The 21,810-nt window shown below is 45.3% G+C and overlaps 1 protein-coding gene across 3 annotated transcripts in view; it reads right to left on the reverse strand.

Annotated features, from left to right (window-relative positions):
* The window catches only part of LOC138492131 (uro-adherence factor A-like), a 1,977,591-nt gene that overhangs the window by 1,462,146 nt on the left and 493,635 nt on the right, over window positions 1-21,810 (reverse strand). The window lies entirely within an intron of this gene.

Here is a 21,810-nt window from a genome sequence, read left to right on the forward strand (position 1 = left end):
AGGATTCTGAAGACCTTCTTTGGGAGAGGCAGCCTTCCTCTTGGACATCTTTAGTCTGATGTGAGGTGTTGACAGGGACAAAAGGATTTGAGGGTATTGTGACAAATCTTCGGATGTTGTCCCTTCTCCCCTATTGGGAGACCTATCCCATGGGGCCAGGGTGGTGCGGCCACAGTCCAATATTCCCTTGGGAAAGGTGCACTGTGGGTGCATCACATGGGGAGGAAACCCCTTATGGGACTAGGGATGACCATCCCAAGAGAACACAGTATATCTCCCCTGTCTCACAACATCCCTCTTTTCCAAAGCCTGTCCTTTCTTCCACTCTGCCAGACAGTACTAATATGTACTTATTTAAGGTAAACTATCATTATACCTTAAGAAATACCAGGACACAAAAGAACAAAAATTGCCTGTCAGACCTCCACAACATAAGTACTGTGAAGAAGAAGATAGGTGGAAACATGAAGATCACTCCAAATAATCAGAGTGAACTGTCTACTCTTTCTCAGAATCTGATTGGGCAGATCCTATACATAATAGAAGAGAGAAGCCAAACCAGAGAGAACCATCCTCCCCTGAGGAACCACGAGACACGCCTGTCCAGCGAAGGGAACGAAGCAGAACGGGATACCGTGTTAGGAGGAGGAAGAGAGCCCGAGGGTAGTCTAAGACGTAGAGACTATACAGGCTGCTGCCGAACAGAACGTCTGGACCATCCAAAGCCTTGGGAAGTGTCAGAGAGGGAAACTGCATGGCCGGGAAGAAAGAGCAACCTGTGCCGCCACCACATACGAAGTGAAGTACCTGAACGCTACCAGAGCCTCGTGGAGGAGCACAGCTTCTCAGGAGACACTGGTACTGACGGTAACCACACAAGCAGGTACACAAGCGATACGAGAGGTGCTGGATGTCCAGGGATGACGGGGAACGGATACCAAGAATGGGATAAGAAGGTCTGTGACCTCAAGATACAAATAGAGAAAAAAGAAACAAGTGTGTAAACCAAGCAATCAGAAGACGGAACTGTGAGTCTGGTACCCGCACCCATATGAAAGCCTGAGAGTTAGGAAAGGCTTAGTCATTTACAGATCTTCATAGTCACAGTACCGGGTAGAGAAGGAACCCAGGTTAACTGTGGAACAAAGGGAATTTAAGAGAACCCAGGGTCTGTGACCCAGAAGAATAAAAAGGAGGGGATTCTCAAATACAGAAGTGCATGATCCCTTTGGTAGTGTCCGGCAGGTGAGTGAACCAGACCTATTCTCTATGCGAGTCAGAAGAGTGCGACGCACAGAGGTAAAGAACATTGTGTTGCATCGTTGTGAAAGCCTTAGAAGACCACGGAAGGGGAGACATTTCCCCTAGCGCAGAGTGGAACAAAGTTGGCTGAATCCAGCAGATCATTAGAGGTTTCAAGCAAGTTTCAAACTGTTCTTACCAGATAGAATGGTTTAGGCAATATACTTTGGCTTTGGATGGTATTGTTTGAATTCCAGTCCTTCCCAGTGCTTCCTGGCACCTTGTCCAGCCTATTTACAAAGATAATTGCAGAGGTACGGAGAACAAGCCAGCTGCTGAGCAAGTCACGGGACACAAATGTCCCTTCAAGAGGAGCGAGCACAGCGGCCAGCACCGCTGAACACATGCAGCGCCAATCATCCTTGATCCTGTGCGGGCTTCACCCGTGCGGGCCGCTGCTGCAAGATTTAAACCCTAGGTATTGTGGCCAACCGCTAATTCCTAGTACTTTGGGTACTGTAGGCTGCTGGAAATTCTAGGGATTCCTCAGCCTGCAGCACCAAACACCTCACCCTTGACCCTACACGGGCTTCACCAGTGCGAGTCTCTGTTGCAAGATTTAAATTCCATGGACGTGGCCAACCGCCGGTTCCTTTTACTGTGGGTACTCTGGCCTGCTGAAAATTCTCTGCATGCCCCGACTTGTGGCAGCAAACACTGCGTCCTTGCCCCTATTCAGGCTTTACCCGTGCAGGTCTCTGCTGGAAGATTTAAACCCCAGGGAGTGTGGCCAACCGCTGCTTCTTGGTACTGTGGATACTGAAGGCTGTAGGCTGCTAACAATTCTGTGAATGCCTCGACCTGCTGCACCAAACACTGTGCCCTTGACCTTGCCTGTGGGAAGGCATATGACCGCATTTTAGCTTGTTTACCACCACAAGTCCACCTTGCCTATTGTCCTACAGAGACCCCACACATACTAGAACTCGGCGCCACGTGTCCCATTGCCGCTGACAAGTTCGTTCCAAAAGATTGCACACGAGTTTCTCTCCATCAGGCCAAGTCTTAATCTATGTGTAGATCAGCTCTCCATGCCCCCTGCACTTTGTTGCCCATTGAATTATGTGATGAATCTCAATGGCTATCATTCCACCAACGAGCTTCTATTCTTTTATTATTCATATGAAATATTCCTAATAATTATGAACCACATACAAAAACCATCTGAACAAATAAGATGTATAGCTTAAATGCTCATGGAACATTACAATAAATCAATTCAAGAGAATACCAATTTAGATGCTAATTACAAGAAGAAATTACCATGAAATCATTTCAAATCTGGTTATCAAATACCATTGCAATGAAACATCATTAATGAATCCTCCTTTTTAACTGAATCTTAACAAGAAGGCCTATTTGATATTGCAACTAAAAATATGTGTCAGCCAATTTTATTCCTTCTTGATTGTAATTTCTCTAAAACTAATTTCATTGTATTTTGTCGCTTTTATACTGAAGGATTATGAGAATATAGTAATTTTCATTAATGGAAATGTTACGATGAAATTAAACATTTTAAGAGTTTCTTGAAATATAATGGTTAAATACCATAGCAATTACTATATGCAATACGGTTACTTTTTGAAGTATGAGATGTCCAATTGTTAGAAGACATTTTGTGACAAATGAATTAACAATAAATAGAGAAGAAATTCACTAATTACTGGAATTTAGAGTGAGTCTCTTCTGCTATCTTTTTTTCAGTTGACTGTGTACGCATACCTTTACAGATGAAGTACATAGATGTTAAAACAGTTCCTGACTTATTTTAAATATAATTAAAGGAGCACTAGAGCACTATTAACGCCAGAAAAACATGGCTGGCATTTTTGTTTTATCTTGGTATGCTGTGTAGGTGTGCAGTGGGTGGAGGGGCAAATGAAGGCTGCAGATGTTTTGGTGTGTTGCGCTCTATATTGTTTATTTCATTTTGTCGCTCTGGCCTTACTGCACATGTATGGATATATAGATTTTTTTCTGAAAACATAAATAACTCTGAGTTTTGCATTTTTTTGATGTACTCAAATTTAGCATAGGGCTAGGTGTATCAAAACTCCTACAAAAGTGTCCCATTTCTAGACATGCGGTCTGAAACAATGATTTTTCTGTTATTGTTCCAAGCGTTCCGGCATGTGTTTTTAAGCATACTGTGATCGATCGTAAAACAAATTTCTATGCATCTTACCTTAGTTTTCCTCACTTTTACATATGCGAAAACAGGTCGGGCGTGGCCATCTTGTGCTAATCTTCTCCGTTGCTGCATCGCCCGAAGTTCAAGTGCCCTCGCAGGACTAAATCATATCACCCGCCCATGAAGCTGACATCACTAGACGCTTATGCCCCTTTTCACGACGCCAATGAACGTCTCTTTCCTCAATAAGTATAAACAGAGCCCTTCTCATCAGACAACATCAGAGTCATTTTTTCAATCGTTTCACTGTCTTTTTTTTTGGATCGCCTGTGATTCGTTTTTGCTCTGTTCAGCTATTGTCGTTGCATGAAGCCCCTGTGAACAGATACTTACACTAGCACTACTATTGATTTCAATTGTTATTTGCATTTTATTTAAAAAGTTGTCGTATAATGGCAACAAAACAGCCCTACCAGTACAAGCCTGAGTATTCCAAGGAGGAAGTAATTGAAAGAGAAAGATGCAGAAACGATGGGGAATCGAACGATAGTTGGGAAGATGAATCACCGGAGCATGAGCCGGAGCCTAGTCGCATGGAAGACGTTTCCACCTGGTGTACCTGCAATCGTTGTGAGGTTATGCCAACCAATGTGGAGAACTGCTGCTGCCAAGAAAACTCTGGATGCTTGGCCTACATATCAGGAGACACACCACTGCTACGCTTGACCGAGCTGCATGACTTCAAGGCAGCTTGCCTCACAAGGTCTGTGTTGAGGATTATGATGGTGCTTATGCACGAACTTCGCACAACAGTTCGCCCTCACAATCCAAGTAACGAGTAAGTGTACTCTAGATGTGATGTCATTTTGAACACTGAGACAACAAACATTTCATGTTTGTCTCCTACATTGTTGTAACTGTGATCGATCATTGACAAATGAATGTAGTCTGCAAATTGAATATATTTCTCTCGCTTTTTGGAAATCAGAGTGTCATCGCTTACGTGTCTTTCACATTCAACTAAGAAACAATCTTTTTCTGTGCCCCCAAACGTTATGGATTGAATGGGTGTTCACTTTTGTAATGTGTTGAGACTTCAAAGCCCAAGTTCATTTATCCAAGAAGTAACCTTTGTACGGTCAACTATGCCATAGAATACAGGCTGCATTCTCAAGTACGGGTTGTACACTTATCAGGTTCATTTAATTACAGTATGTATGTTTCTTTTCCACAGGTGGTGCAAGCTGGTGGCCTAGCGTTCGTTAACATGGTGGCTTTATGAGAGGCTTGGATTCCGCGTTTGACGAGTAATACCCGCCTGTGTCGCTGGAGCCATTCGCGCCAAATTCCCCAGTGACAGCGGACATTACAGGGGATTTTCACACACTGTGCTGCAACCTCAAGTATACAATTTATAGTTTTTTGTGAGCCATAAACATCACCAAACTAAATAAAATACAAATGAGCATATACAAATAGATGTTTCAATTTTTCAGTGAATCAAGAACACGCTCACTCGTTAATGAGGGACATAAAAGAATGGTTGGTGCCCTTTTATGCTCACCTCGTCCGCATAAATCCATCCGCACCCCATTATACCCCACTCTGGTACTGGGTGGGTGTGAACAGCCAAGGTGCCAAACACCATGTACACTTCAAAAGGGTTTTTCTGCACAGTGACCCTTGTTCTCATGGCCTCCCCAGACCCAGTGTCTCCAGGCTCCCTTCTCCAAGACCCCGCCCCTGCAATACACATAATTGTGTCTCCCTTCAGGCGGTGTTCCGGGCCTTTTGCTCTCACCTCATGCCTATCCAACCCCCATCCAGTATCAATGACAGTTTGCACCTGTGGCCATGTACTTGTAAGGGGGCTGGGAGGATGAGAATGGCCAAGGTGCCAAACACCATGTACACCTCAAAGGGGATCTTCTGCATGGTGACCATTGTTCTCATGGCCTCCCCAGACCCAGTGTCTCCAGGCTCCCCTCTTCAAGACCCTGCAACAAACACGTCACACAATCACATACCCACCCACTTTTCTAATCCTTTAAAAACACCTTGATATTTTACAGGATAACATCTCTGAGCTCTGCAAGGTATCTCTTCATCGTGCTACCTGTTCCCTGACTACTTGCTCCCTTGCTTGTTGAATCAGCTTGTTTGTTCGTCCAGGTAAGGGTAGGTCACCTATTTACTTTGCTATATTTATCGATTGCTGATCTCACATTTTCTATCTGTTTCCACCTAATGTACCCAGTATTGTAATGTTCATTTATCTCAATGACTTCACCATTGTCTAATGTTTCAAGTATTCTGATCTCGATAAATAGCACATTGCATCATGTCCATTGTAATAGAATGGAATCTTTCGTGGTCCATGTGTGTAAGCATGTTTCCTTTTGATGCATGGAAGAACATTCAACGGACGAGTAACATGTTATGATTTGCGGGATACCAATCAATTCTGTAAGAAAGTTATCGCTGTGTTCATTCGACTAGGTTGCACAAGTTTTCCCTCTTTGACTAAAACAAATATTGCATAGAAAGCTGTGATATAATTCCATCAATCTCATGCATACAGTATTATTTCTTTTAATTATTTATATTTTTTATGCAGATCTTACAGCTTGTATGGTTTACGGTTGCCCTTCTGTGAGCCATGCCAAAAGTCTGGAAACAGTCCTGCATACATTCCCGAAGGATATTGATTTAATAAGAAGATGGGTTAAAAATTGTGGTTTTCCGGTGGACGAGATTGAAAGTAGAGCACAGAATGTCTTGTAGGAGTTGAGAGCCAATCGATTCCGCATCTGCAGTCTGCACTTTACCGAAGATGTGTACAAACAATCGAAATACACAAAAAAGCGTCGACCCAGAATTCTTCGTAAATTGCTTCCAAATGCAATTCCAACTAAATGTATGCACACGCTGCCTCAGATGAGTCCTGGATGATGAATTAGATGTGTTTGTAGTTATGTGGGACGATGGTCCGCATAAATAAGTATTATCTATGATCGCTCAATATAATTATGGTAGGGTATTGAAAAGGTAACTTCATGAACGGATTGGAGCTTTCGGTGTATATTTGCTTAAAATATGTCTTACTAAAGTTTCCATAGTTACCAGATTGTACTGAATTTTTAGCATGCTACATTTTACTATATTACATCTGTCCCCGCTTTCTGGAGCCTCTAATAAAATCAAGGAAGTATGACCATTAGAAAAGAATGCCATAGTGCCCTTTAAAAGTTGCACAATGTTTTTGTAATCGGTTACTTGAAATGTCCCTTTTTTTCGTAGAGCACACTGATGGAAGCACAGACCCTCACAAGTGATGAAACCACTGACACGTCCAGTATCCCAATGGTGAACATTACCGACATGCACAAAGTGATATTCTTGAGCGTTGGATCTGCCCACATATCTCATACAACTTTAATTTTCCATTGTACCACTTTATCACAATGCACTGAAAATGAAGGAGCAAGATTGTGCATCAATTTCTTTTCCGGAGTCAACATCAAGTTCACTCGCCTTTCAAGTAACGTTATTGTACTTGTCCTTTACGAGAATGTGTTATGCTTAGATTTTCAAATAAAATTTAAAATGTTTATGTGTGCTATCGGTTATTTACACTAAGTGGCATGTATCTGCATCTCATTGTCTCAGTTCCATTTCGCTGTTTTCATCCGTACTAAAACAAGTACTGTGTTACATGGGGATGCTGGAACTTCGACTACAATCACTTCCTCCTTTGCAACTGGTCCAAAGTATGAGGTATGCGTACTTACAGTTCCCTTGCAAGAATGAAAGTAAATCTTACAAAGGATATTATTAGAGAGTGAAATGCATGTAACTGTGCATTGTTTCAAACCTTTCTGATTTCGGTTCTAACATTACACTTCCTGTTACACTCGCCTGACTCCCACAGGGGCGTCGATCTGATCTGGACAGCTGCGGTCTCCACCAATGTGACGCGTAGTGCGGAGATGACGGACTGGACTGGCCCACCTAGCTTCATTTGCTTGGCCCGTAGGAATATTCTTCTGCAAATGGAGAAAGGGAATTAACCACCCGTGCGGTTGGAGTTGAGCGTTAACCTCCCCCAATCCCGCTGTAATCCCCACTGATCACCTTTGATGTCCCCTCTTATAGTCTCACCTGATGGTTTGGAAAGCTGAGCTCTCCATCCTGCAGGGGCGCATAGATAACCAGTTGCTTCACTGTCTCGAAGGAATTGGTGAGTTCCAGAACAATATTGACTCTGAGATTCCCGGCAAGACGCCTTAAGTATGTAGTTCGTAAGAGTTCAAATGCCTGACTTTCACTCTGGTCCGATTCCTTGCAGGTTGCAGCTTGAACCTAGCGAAGAGTTCCTCGTGGCAATCGGTAATATTCAGGTAAGGATTTGCATTATCCAACACTGTTCGATAAAATAATGTCAATATGTAACCTGTTGCTTTCTCCCTTATTCAGGCGCTGAGAGAAAGTATGAAGTCTCGGGGAATAATGCCTCCGGCGGTAAAATCAGGTAAGTCTATTGTGGTGAGGAGGTTTCCCCTTGTTTGTCCCTTTGTTTCACCTTGCTGTCCTTTTGTTTCCCCTTAGGGGTCGGGGTTCGGCGAGGATGCAGTAAGCTGTGCCGAACCGTGAAGAGGAATAGTAACCCCGGTGGTAAAATCAGTTAAGTCTATGGGGGGTAACTAATATTGCCTCTGTGTATTCCCTTGGCTTACCTTGCTGTTCTTGTCTTCCCCTTAGGTGCCGGAGTGCGGCGGGAACATGCAGAAGGATGCGGTGGAATGTGAAGATGCTGCGAAGGCCGGTGAGTTCAGCGCGGCGCTGCACCAGGCGAGGTGACGCGCATAAAATAACTTCTTTCTTCCAGCTCGAAGGCGCGATGGATCGGGAATTCAGGTAAGGATTAAAGGTATTGCTCTTGTTCTAACCTTTTCTCCTTCTTTCTCCCTTTTTCTAGGAGCTCCAGACTCGAGGCGAGCGTGCTAGAAGACTGGATGCAGACTTGCAGGCACGGTGAGCGTTAAGCTGCTGGATGCAGAATAACGCGAAGCGTGTGCTGCTCTTCGGTCGTGGTTTAAATAGCCTCCAAAGTAGTCCCAGGTAAGTATTCCTCCCCAGCCCCACCCGAGTAAAAAAATAGTCACTAGGTAAAGTAGTCCCTTCCAAGCCTCTTTTGGCTTGGAGCTCTTGCAGCATGGTCTGCATCAGGTAAGTTTTAATCTATGAGTCTGGCGCCTATGGCGCCAGGACTGACTCTCCATATGAGCCTTGCGCCATAGGCGCCAGGACTGCACCCAAATAGACCCTACCAGGGGTTGTTGGGCTTGCTTAGAATAACTTGATGCCTGCTTTCCGGGGTTGCTGGACTTGGTCTGGGTCCCCGGGGGTAGGCATCATGACACTTCCTCCCTAATGCAGAATGCATTATAAAAAGTTTGAGGGCAACATTACAAATATATGTTTTGCACAGTGATCTCTGATCAAGTACATGTGTCATCTCGGAAGGCTATGAGGTGAAATCTGAAATGCATATTATGACTAAATGACATGCTGTTTGCGAGGGTATGTGTGTAAATGTTCTGTGTCCGATGAAAGATTTTAATGTCCAGTACAATTGACTTCTTATTTTTTTAATGAATATTCTATTCAAGGAATGTACACAAGGTGTGGAATTAGAAGAGGAGGCACATGCACAAGAAGTGAACATAACTTAATATTGATTACAATTGCACATCACATTGCATTTGATATACATTTTTATGTTGTAATTTTTTCTATTCAATCAAGTTGGTTCTGTTTGTAGATATGTAGATATGTTTGTTTGCGTGGAAATGAAATGTGCTTGATTTAAACCATATAAAAACGCAGTTTTTTTCAGCTTGCTGGTATGGTGGGAAAAGAGAAGCCCACGGTTTCAAAGAAAATCAAGAAAACAAGGGTCGCGAACAAACAAGTTTGTTTTGTAGAAGTTTTTAGGCTGTTTTATTCATATAATGTTTTTGTTTTTAAAGTGGTATCTGCTGTATGTGTGCTATACAATGAGCATGTTTTTCAACACATCTCTTAGAGGCACAGAAGGAAGAGAAGTATAAAGACACAGACAGCAAATGAAACCAAAGATGTTGCTTGTCAAACAGATTTCACAATGGAGCAAATACGATTTTGGGTGAAGCGTAGTCCAGTCAATAAGCAGACTTGTGGTGCTTATGCCCAATAGCCGGAAACTGAATGGAATGTGACCGGCAAACCGTGCAAAGTGTCCATGGACCATTGCTACCATGTGACAACTTGACAAGATGAAACTGAATACAATGAAGATGTGTTGCAATTCCTCGCAGACCCCTTGACACAATCTACACACGCTAAACATTTTCCATCCAAGAAACATTCGATGTTACCTGTTTCTCCAATTCGTGTGCAAATATCACAACCTGAACTAACAGAGACTAATGCTTCAACGCAATTGACCGAGGAACTTGCTAAAGATCTTGACTTCAGTTTTCCTAGATTGGGCGATTTGTCCACCACAGTAGAGTCACAAATCACATTCATGCCGGACGATTGGCTAATAAAGGAGCAAAAATACATTGGACAGCTGCCTGCTAGAGATTTTACAGATGCTGAAATGTGTCCATACATTGAGGGGGAACATATGCGGGGAGCCATTGGTGAATGTGTCTCGGGTATTACAAGGCACTAACCTGAAAATCCAAGCCAGCTGCGTCCACCTCCATATTACATTTTCATGGTCCGCTCAACCGATACTGGGCAAAGTGCCAGCTGGAAAACTACTATGTGCAGCAGCTTTACTTTTCAGCGGGTCAATTTTCAGTAAGATATCCAGTTTCTGTAAATATGTGAGAGTTGAATTCCTTGCTAAAACCCAGTAGTACAAATATCAAAGGGAATTCTTATTCCCCGATATTAGTCAAGCCTGGAAAATTGAACAGGTGTCAACCGAAAGCACATTCTCTGGCAAACGTTTCTAGCTAGCTGGCGACGGACAGTGTGACAGCGCTGGAGTTTCAGCAAAGTACTGCACAGACCAGTTTCAAGACATAGAAAGTAAATAAATTGTGAGTTCGAAGATCGTGCTGGTGCCGAATGTACATCTTCTGTGGCCATGGAGAAGAACAAGTTACTTCTTACCTTGTAACGTTCTTTCGATGCGATGTTCCTCCGACGTATTCCTTATTTTAGATATCTCTTTCCAGCTTTGCTGGCCTCGGAAATTTTTTTCTCTAGAGGGCGCTGCGCGTCGACGTCCGCCGAGTCGATGTCCCTGGACAGCCGCCGTATCGACGTCGACGTCATCCTGCCTATAAAGGCCACGCGCAGCATCCGTTGCTCAGTTCCGTTTTGTAGCCCACAATGATTCTTTCTGGACTAGACTAATCACCCTGAAGGAGCATAAGCTGCAACAACAAGGGAAGTAGTACTGCGGGGATGGATGGGAGGGTCGGAGGAATATCCCATTGAAAGAACTTTACAAGGTAAGAAGTAACTTGTTCTTCGAAGGGATTTTGTCCTTCGACGTATTCCTTATCTTAGATAGGCTCCCATAGCAGTATTCTGTTATTGGAGGTGGGAGTACTGACTTCATGCTTCCTTTTATTGATGAATAGAGTGCCCTTCCAAACCTAGTCTCTTGACTGGAGGAGGAATCCAAGTTGTAAAACCGTGTAAAGGTATGGACGGACGACCATGTGGCAGCCGCACATATGTCTCTAACCGGCACTCCTCTTTTGAGGGCCGATGAAGCTGCGATACCTCTGGTCGAATGAGCCCTAAGATTTTGAGGGGGCTCTTTTCCTGCCAGTTTATAACATTCCAAAATGGCTAGAATGATCCATCTGGAAATGGTCTGCTTAGTTATCGGTAACCCCAGGTTGTGACCTGCGTAGCCTACAAATAGCTGGTCTGCTTGTCTTATCCTAGTCAGTCTACTGATGTAAAAACTTAAAGCCCTTCTTGGGTCTAGCCTGTGTAACCTCTCTTCCTCTTTCCCCGGATGAGGAGGAGGATAGAAAGATGGAAGGGTAATCTTCTGAGTGATATGGAATTCAGAAACCACCTTTGGGAGGAAATTAGGCTTCACTTGCAGAACAACGTTGTCTTTGTGAAAGATTGTATGAGGGGGTTTACAAGAAAGAGCTTGTAACTCGCTCACCCTTCTAGCAGATGTAAGTGCTATTAATAAAACAGTCTTAAGGGTAAGAAATCTTAACGAACAAGAATGGAGTGGTTCGAAAGGTGTGCCCATCAGGAAAGTTAGGACTAAGTTTAAATCCCATAGGGGAACCTGGAATGGTCTTGGGGGATAAACGTTAGTTAACCCCTTTAGAAACTGTATTAACAAGGGTAACTTGAAATAGGATGGTTCTTCCGCAGTGCGCTTAAAGATGGATAGCGCTGCGAGATGGCCCTTGATGGTGCCAACTTGAAGGCCTGAATAGCTAAATAGAGTAGGAAGGACAAAACCATTGGTGTACCACATGAAAAGGGGTCGATATTCTTTTCTCTACACCAGCTGCAAAATCTGTTCCAACGGCAGCGGTATAAAGACTCTGTTGCTGGTCTCCTTGCCGAAAGCAACACCGCCATAACATCATCAGGGAGGTCCCAATCCTTGTACCTCAGCCTTTCAGAAGCCAAGCGTGAAGGTTGAGGGTTTTGATGTCTGGATGGAGAACCTGACCTCCCTTCTGTGAGAGTAGATTCTCTCTGAGTGGAAGTCGAATTGGAGGGCAGATGGACAAGTCTAGAAGGTCCGGGTACCACGTTCTCCTGGCCCAATCCGGGGCAATTAGGATCATGGTTTTCCGGAATCTTCTCAACCTCCTGATCATTTGAGGAATGACAGGGGCCGGTGGGAATGCGTACAGAAGTGGAAACTCCCAGTCCACTATGAACGCATCTCCCAGAGCTCCGCTCGGGGGAAATTCCCTTGAACAGAACAGATCGCACTTCCTGTTGACACTGGTGGCGAACAGATCCACCTGAGGGGTTCCCCAAAGGGCGAAGATCTCTTGAAGGACTTCCTGAGCTAGTTCCCGCTCGTGGGAGACTGTGCTCTGCCTGCTCAGAGCGTCCGCTGTCAAGTTCTTCTCTCTGGCTAGGTGAACTGCCGATAGAGAGATTCCTTCTTGGATTGCCCAAAACCAGAGCTGCATCGCCTCTCTGCACAGAGGTAGTGATCCTACGCCTCCTCTTTTGTTGAGGTAATGCATGGCCACTGTGTTGTCTGTCATTATCAGGACATTCTTTCCTTGTACAGATGGCAGGAACGCCTTCAGCGCAAGTCTGATGGCCCTCAGCTCTAACAGGTTGATATGTAGTCTGGACTCCGATGGAGACCAACGACCGCTGATGGTCAAGTCGTTGGCGTGGGCTCCCCACCCCGTGAGTGAGGCATCCGTGACTACTGTTATCTCCGGCCAGGGTTGCCAAAACTGTTCTCCTTTCAGAATGTTCTCCTGACAGGCCCGCCACTGAAGGTCTCGAGCCACCCTGTCGGGAACCTGAAGAAGATCTGTCATTCTCCCTGAGAATTGTGACCACTGAGTTCTCAGTGCCCACTGGAGGGATCTCATTCTCAGGCGAGCCTCTGGCACTAGGAAAATGCAGGATGCCATGAGGCCTAGCAACCTCAAAAAGTCGAAGGCTGGGAGACGTTGGGCATTTTGGAACTTGGTAACCATCTGTAAAATATCTTGAGCCCTCACCTCTGGCGGCAAGGCTTTTCCCAGGGAAGTGTCCAGGATCGCTCCGATGAACTGGAGTCTCTGCGATGGTATCATTTGTGACTTCTTTAAATTGAGGGAGAAGCCCAGTCTGTGAAGGGAGTGGCTAACGTGATTTAGCTGGATCTGAGCTTGTTCCGAAGATACAGCCCTGATCAACCAATCGTCCAGGTAGGGGTAGACGTGAATCCCTTCCCTCCTTAGACTTGCAGCCACTACCGACATTAACTTGGTGAAGACCCTCGGGGCGGAGGTCAGCCCAAATGGCAGCACTCGAAATTGATAATGAGAGTTGCCAATTGCGAACCTCAGGTATTTCCTGTGTTTGAGATGGATAGGCACATGGAAATAAGCGTCCTGAAGGTCCACAGATACCAACCAGTCCTGGAACTGAAGGGCCTGAAGGATCTGAGAAAGAGTTACCATCTTGAATTTGTCTTTCCTGAGGAATTTGTTCAATTCTCGCAAGTCCAAGATGAGTCTCAGTCCTCCGTCTTTCTTTGGAGTGAGAAAGTAAGGGGAGTACGAGCCCTTGTTCCTCTCCGCTACAGGTACCGGTTCTATGGCACCTTTCTCTAGCAGGTCTAAAATTTCCTGCAAGAGGAGCGGATCTGGAGCTTTTTGAGAGCTGATCCCCGGTGGATGACTCTGAGGTATGCGTAGGAGAGGCAGGCAGTAACCTTGGGCAACTGTTTCCAATGCCCAAGCATCTGACGTGATAGCCTGCCATTCCGCCAGATGTTGAGTTAACCTGCCTCCTACAGGTGTCTTGTGAGGGAAGTCCTCAGAGTGGTTTTGGGGCGGCTGATGCAGATGCCGATGGTAAAGAGGCACCTGCTGTTGCTGCGGCTTTTGAATATCTACCCCGTCCACCTCGGGTAGTTCTTTGTCTCCTTTGAGCCGGTCGTCCTCTACCTCTTCCGAATGCGGAGTAGAAGCGAAAGGACTTGCCTCTCACAGAGGATCCTGTGGAACGAAAAGGTGTCTGACGGATTGCAGCGACTAGGGATTTTGCTGCTGCCTTTGATGTTTGCAGTTTTTCTAAACTGTCATCCGCCTTTTTCCCAAACAAAGAAGAGCCATCGAATGGCATGTTCAAGAGCCTGGCTTGCACATCTGGGGCAAAACCAGACTTTCTCAACCAAGCGAATCTCCTGGTTGTTGTACTTGCCGCCATTGCTCTGCTGATACTGTCAGCCGAATCAATGCCTGTCTGGAGGGATTCGCACATAGCGTCTTTACCGTCCTGTATGATATTTAGGAACGCCTCCCTTTCTTCTCCCTCCGGGATGCAGTCAGCCGCTGTAGAAGCACACTCCCAAAGTGTATGGCTGAATCTAGCAAGGGTGCAAGTAGCATTAATAGATTTTAACACCATGATACATGCCGAAAAAACTTTCTTTGCCATAGCATCATATTTTTTATCGTCCCTGTCCTGTGGGACGGTAGGGTAAGCAGTCTTGATGTCAGTAGAAGATGCTGCCTGTACCACCAGACTTTCTGGGGATGGGTGTTTGGACAAAAACTCTGGGTCTGTAGAAGATACCCTGTATTTAGTAGACAGTTTTGTATTTACTGCCGGGACGACATCTGGGGTTTCCCAGTTCGTCATGATTTTCCTTTGAAGAGCTTTATGAAAAGGCACTACAGGATCCTCCTGTGGACCTTTATCAAGAATATCTGTGAGGTCATCTTGTTGGAAAGCCTGTGAAGGTGTTGACCACCCCATAAATTCTGTGATCCATTAAGGCTCTATAGGGGGTTTCAGCATGCTCCCCCGGGTCTGGCCTAGCGAACTCCACCTCAGGGGAAGTGTCTAACCCACTTGCCTCATGTAAGGAATCATGGAGTTCCTTTAATCCTTTAATCTGCGTTCCTCTGAGGATAACTCCTCTTGAACTGGGGTTGCAGATCCCTGCAACTCAAATGTCTCTTCTTGGTCAGATAGTTCTTCCTCTTCCATAATTGAGGACATAGTTCTCAATTGGTCTGAACTCACAAAGGGTGTGAAACCCATCTCCAAGGCAGAGGGTGCCAAACTTGTAATCGGCCTCGAAAACGTCGATGTCGTCGACGCCGAAGGCTTCGAATGTGGCGTCGAAAACAAAGGCGGAGGCCTCGAGGTCCTCGATAGAATTGGGATTCTGCTCGAGGATGTCGACAATCTCGACGCCATCGTCATCGAAGACCTGGGGATAGCCACTGGGTGTGCCGCAACCGTGACTTTCCTTGGCGTCGACGCCGGTGTCGAAGATGGCGTCGAGTCGACAGACCCGTGTGTCGAAGGTCCCTTCGACAACCGCATCGAAGACACCGACCTCGGCGTCGACGAAACCTTCGTCGACGGCGTCGACGGAACCTTAGAAGAAGGGTTCGAGGTCATAGCTTTGCTCGAGGGTTCGTGACGCGCTCGAGAAGCTTCCTTCGCCGGGTACTGCGACTCGCAGCGTTTTAGACCTTCGGGTCTTTCGACCAGAGCATCGCTCTCTGCAGTCTTCGAGGGGGTTGAGGCCGCTCCCATTCAGCCCGGGAACTATGTTTCGTGGGGCAAGGGATTCTCTTAGGAGAAACAGAGGAAGAGGAAGAGGAGGACGAAGAACTGGGATCTTCGACGTCTCCTCTTCGAGTGCTTCGATCTCGAGGAGTGATGGCACCCGCTTCGAGACCTGGAGCGCGAATGGTGACGAGGATACGAATGTCTCGACTTTGTCGAGGAAGAAGCAGCTTTTGAAGTCTTACCTTTTTCCAGCTTCCCCCTACGCTCCTTCAGGGCCATACAGTCCTCGCACTCCGAACAATGGTGTTCAGCTCCCAAACACCACAGACAAACTCTGTGAGGGTCAGTCAGCAACATCTTTTTCCCACAGTCTCGGCATTTTTTAAAGCCGGACCGAGGGGTCGTCGGTTCCGACGAGGAAGCCATCGAGTATGGATCGAATATCTCGAGGAAATTGGATTAATTCTCTACGAAAACTGAGCAACGATATTCCGAGGCACTGAGTAAGCGCGGAAAAACGGAACTGAGCAACGGACGCTGCGCGCTGCCTTTTTAGGCAGGATGACGTCTAGGTCGATACGGCGGCTGTCGAGGGACATCGACTCGGTGGACGTCGACGCGCAGCGCCCTCTAGAGAAATATTTTTCCGAGGCCAGCAAAGCTGGAAAGCGATATCTAAGATAAGGAATACGTCGGAGGACACAATCCCTTCGAAACATGGTTTCATCAAATCCGTCGAACATCTTCAATGGAGGGGAATGCAAATAGACCTGATAGCCACCGACAGGCATGTTTCAATAGCCAAGGCCATGCGAGAGCAGTTTCCAAACATTTGGCAACAATTTGATGTATGGCGCGTTGCCAAATCAGTCCATACAAAAATTACAGGGTTCGGAAAATATTTTAAAGTGATGTCAGTCTATCAGCAACCATCTTTGGTGGAGCTCCATAAATTGTGATGGGTCTGTAGAAATTCTCCTTGAAAAATTACATTCATTGATGAACCATTGTTCATGGACAGAAAACCAACATTTTCACAAATGTGCACATGGACATTTATCGAAGGGTCAGGAACGCAAGAAGAAGTGGTTGGTGCCATGTTCACCTCCACACAAAGCTCTTCAGAAGATTGTGTATGATAAAACGCTTTCAAGAGACCTGAAGGTACTCACAGATTTCTGTCATACCGGAGATATGGAGGTGTTCCATAATATGTGCCTAAAGTACAGGCCGAAAATATTGCATTTCGGCATACACAGTATGGAGGCCAGAACAAGACTAGCTGTACTTGCGCACAGCGAGAACGTTGGGAGGGAACAAGTGAAAAAACTGCAGGGAACTTTGGGATGCTTTGTTACTTCTTGGCCTTTACAAAACGAGGCAAATAATGGGTGGCCAAGCCAATATATCAGGAAATGGATTTCGAATTTGTGAAAGATTTTACATTGAATGTGTTGGTCATGCATACTCATGGAATCAATCCTGATTTTGTTCCTAGGACACATACAATGCTACAAAACATTGCAAACGAGCCCCGTCCACCTAAAGCAGAACTTGCTGAAAAGTGACTTCCCAATTCAAATGATTTGTAACTGTCTTCATAATCTGCTCACAATAACATTTTTGATATGTTCCCCAATGTTTGGACATTGTACATCAACAATCGAATGCTATTACACTCAATTTCAATGCTATAAAAAGTATTTAAAAGTATTCTATTATGCAGATTCAATCGGGTGTATGATTCATTAATGAAGGAGAAAATGTTAGAAGGCTTTGCATGGTGAAATACTGAAATCACCAAAAAGGCCTTGGCACTGTGGGGGAAACCCCTGGCAGTTAAAAGGGAAACATATATCGTTTACCTTCCCTTCATTTATATTACTGGCCCTCAATCGATAAGACACATGTCTGTGGTTGCTATTGGTTATATATTTCAGAATAGAATTGCCCTAGCACATTGGTGCTGCACTGCCCATTTGGGTTGCTGAAATACTGATAGGCAAATGGATATTTGCCATCAGCCACATTGAGGCTTGGTGTATGTCAAACCCTCTGGTAGACCCAAAGCACATCCACACATGCAGTGCATGGCACTGGCGTTGATGGCCCATGGTGGGTATCTGGGTTTTGACATGCTGTTAGCCTGTGCAGATAAAGCCTGCCTTAGGTTTTGCCGACATAATTTTGGATCAATCATAGAGTGTAACTCTGGGTCTTGCTTTGCATGAGCCCCTCCCTGTGTCCTTGGCATGGCATTGGCGTTGATGGCCTATTGCGGGTAACTGGGTGTTGCTTCCCTTGAAATGCTGTTAGCCTGTGCAGATAAAGCCTGCCTTAGGTTTTGCCGACATCATTTTGGATCAATCATAGAGGGTAACTCTGGGTTTTGCGTTGGATGAGCCCCTCCCTGTGTTCTCCCTGCTCCTCCCCACCCTTCCTCGCTCTCCTTTCCTTACCTACTCTATGGTGCTCTCTGTCTCTCCTATCTGTTCTAACGGCTTCTCTATCGACTATCCTGCTCTCCTCACTAAATCTGGTAGGAAGAAGTTTAAAAAGGACATCCTGGTCTCCAACCCATGCCTCTCTATCGCTGATACCTATAGCAGTGCTTCCTCCAGGCAAACCCTCACCGACATCCCAAGTCCAACTTGGGTCCTTCCTCTCCTCTATCTCTATCTCTACCTGTGATGTTCCCCAGGGGTCTAGCCTCTCTCCCTGGCTGTTCAACCAATATCTGGCACTTCTTGCCCACTGCATTGCCGCTCTTTGCCCCGACTTTCAGTGCAATGCGGATGACACTCAACTCCTTTTCAGGCTCCCTTCCACCACTTCTCCTTCTCTCATCTCTGAGTGTCTGTCTGCTATCCAGGAGTGGTGTGTCGCCAATGATCTCTGTCTTAATGCCAGTAAAACCGATATTTTCCTCATCGGCAAACTTGCTCCTTCCTTTCCTGTCACTCTCTGGCCGGCCTCTCTTGGCCGTCTTCCTGCTCCCAACTGTGAGGCTAAAAACCTCAGGGTCATCTTCGACTCCACACTCTCCTTCTCTCCTCACATCTCTGACGTCTCTAAGAAGTCACACTACCAGCTGCACCTCCTCAGAGGTATTCTTCCATTCCTCTCCTTCCCCCAGGGGCTCACTGTCTCCATAACTCTGGTTCTCACTAGGATGGACTACTGCAACAGCCTCTTTATAAATGTGCCTGTCTCTACTCTCTGCCCTCTGCAACTCACCCAAAACAGGACTGCGAGACTTGTCCTTGGCCTCAAGCCCAGGAATCGTATCTCTCCAGGACTGAAATCTCTGCACTGGCTTCCAGTGGCAGCGAGGAATAAGTTCAAAATTCTCTGCATTTTCCCCAAGGCCTTCTGGGGCCTGGGGCCTCAACCCTGCCTCTTTGAAACTTGAGGAGAATCGTCTCCGGTTCCGGAAGCACTTCAAGACCTTCCTCTTTACTTCCGCTTTCTCTCCTACTCTCCTCTGCTAATCTCCTGGCTGAAACTGCACTGGTTACCTGGCTACCCTCTGATCTCTGGCCCAGGTCCCCTTCCCGCCAGTTGCACACCTGCACTGCCCCCCTGTCAATCCCTGCACTCAGGGACTGTTTCTGTATCCCTACAGCCCCCTACCAGCACTTAACACCTGATGTCTGCACTTACCCTTCTACTTGCCACCAGCTGGCCGCACTTTTTATTTATTGTGTTTCTTTATTTATTGTGATTGTTTATCCTATGCACTGCACTGCCCCTCCCCTTTTCCACCTGCACTTTTCCCCCTCCCCCCTCCCCTGCACTTGCGCAATCTCAATGTCACCTGGCCTAGTAAGATTGTTGTCTCTGTCTTCCCTCTGTTCCCCCTCCCATGCCTCATTGCGCCTTGAAACACTTGTGTATAGGCGCATTGTAAATGCCATATCATATCATGGTCTGTTTTAGACAGACACAAAAGGAATCTTAGGTTACACCAGCCTTTCAGTGGCTTGTAGTATCAGTTTTACTTACCTTGAGTGTAGCTGTTGTACAAAACTAAGTTGTAGTAATTGCTTCCCCTACTCTGTGAACCGAAAAGCAACTGTAATTAAATATGACACCCCAAGGTCCACCTCCCCTAGAATGACAGTTATCCAGAGTACAATTCATAGGTTTGTACCTTGCCTATTTTATGAATATCAGAAGATCAGAAAAATGTATTGTCCAGTTTATTACACTTTGTCATTTCATGCTGAGAGTCACAGTACAAGGGATATGGTCTACTAAAGGAATTCGATGTTGGCTGGGTTAGCCTGCGCTCACCAGCTATTTTCACCTTTTGAAAACTGATCTGCCGCCAATGGCACATCCTACTCGAATAGTGGGAACCAATTCTTCATCGCCTCAGGCCCCTTCCTGACTTGCTACAGCCTTCCGAAGAAGAAACGCTTTTTGCTTGACCATCGCGATTGTGCGCTTTTGCTGCTGACTTCTCAGGTCTGTATTAGAAAGTGAGGGAATGACTCAGAAAAATTGCCTAACGATCATCCTCGTTTACCCTATGCACTCGGATGGCCGATTGACACAAGGCCTAGTCGGATCATGAATGCAACTGACTTGGTATGGGCAAGCAATGTAACCTGTCTCGCTTGAACGTAGACAGGGCTGCCTCAGGTGGGATAAATAGTCTGAACGGACATGCATAAATTATAGAAGATGGCACGCAATTGAAGGCTGTCCCTGTTACACCCACAACATAATGAATACAACCCTCTCAGTAAAAAAAGCCAAGAGATAGCTTGCAGGGTTTAACAAGGTTAACTTTTTCCGAAATTAATTTTTTTTTATCAAAGCTGTCCGCTCTTCGAGAACGTTGAGACTCAAAATTAATGGTTTTGCCTATCGAAAGGCCACATCGTCATGAATGACATCACAGATAGGTTCATAACCAGCATTAGTGATGGGTAAGACAGTATTCATGATCGCGTGGCATTGGTGGATGCCAGCCAACAATTTGTTTATTTTTCAGGCGTATTTCGAATGCCACGTAGGTCAGCTGGGCTCATCGCTCCATGGAGTGAAGTTCAATTTGTGGGATGATGCTTGTGGGAATAGAAGAAATGAATCAGTTCAAACTGACGCATCTTGTCCGGTATGTTTTACTATTGTGGCATTCTTTCACAAAAACGAAACCTACCACGCATACATGCTGAAAACAAGCTTCAATTGTTATTGGACATTGAACGAAAGGGAGCAATCGCTAGGCTAGAAGGACAGAAAGTGTTGAATACCCGCAAAAATGTTAACATTTACTATATTGAAAGTGGATATTGGAACATTTAGTTTCAATTTATGCAAACTGTTGTTCTGAGCCGACACTCTGCGTTACGCCAAAAGAATGGAACTATCAAACATAATGTAAGTTTAACTATACATAATATTTTTGCGGTTAAAAACAGCATTTGTGCTGTATGCATATGGAACAATTCAGGGGCGTGCAAACATGCCATTTGACGAAAAAAATAGTGGACACAATACGTTGTTCCGTTGATTAAATTTATACCGCGCCATATTTAAAAAACCAAGTGAGTAACTCACAGTTTGTTTATAAGTCTACCAATAACTGTTATTTGTGTATATTTTAAAGAGGAATGAGTAAAGGTTTGATTTTTTGGCCGGTATTGGCCTGTATTGCTTACTGAAATTGTTATGGGTTGTTAGTTGGAGCATATTGTGACGATTATTCATTGACGACCCGCAACCAAAACCACAACCTGTATGCAGGCTAGTGATATCTTCATCCCATGGAATATCAGGGTGTGCTATCAACATTGCATTATTGGATATGCCGGGGGCAGAACATTTTCTGAGGGAACTGGTTCGTTTTTCGATAGATAATATTCCAAGTTCCATTATAATGTCATCTGTCTGTTGTTCCATTTCTCCGTCAGTTTCTCCATTTCATCGGGAGCCATACCTACTTCACAGCGCTAACCTTTCATGCACATCGTAGTCGCAAATACTCCCCCATGTTGTCTGTGTGTGTTCAATATGTGTGTTTTGTGTTCGTTGTTAGGTTTCATCCGGTGCAGAATTACAGTGTAAATGGATACATTTGAACGACTACTAAAATATATTTT

This window comes from Ambystoma mexicanum, chromosome 10 (genome assembly GCF_040938575.1).
Source record: "Ambystoma mexicanum isolate Mex_15411 chromosome 10, UKY_AmexF1_1, whole genome shotgun sequence".
Taxonomy (NCBI): Eukaryota; Metazoa; Chordata; class Amphibia; order Caudata; family Ambystomatidae; genus Ambystoma; species Ambystoma mexicanum.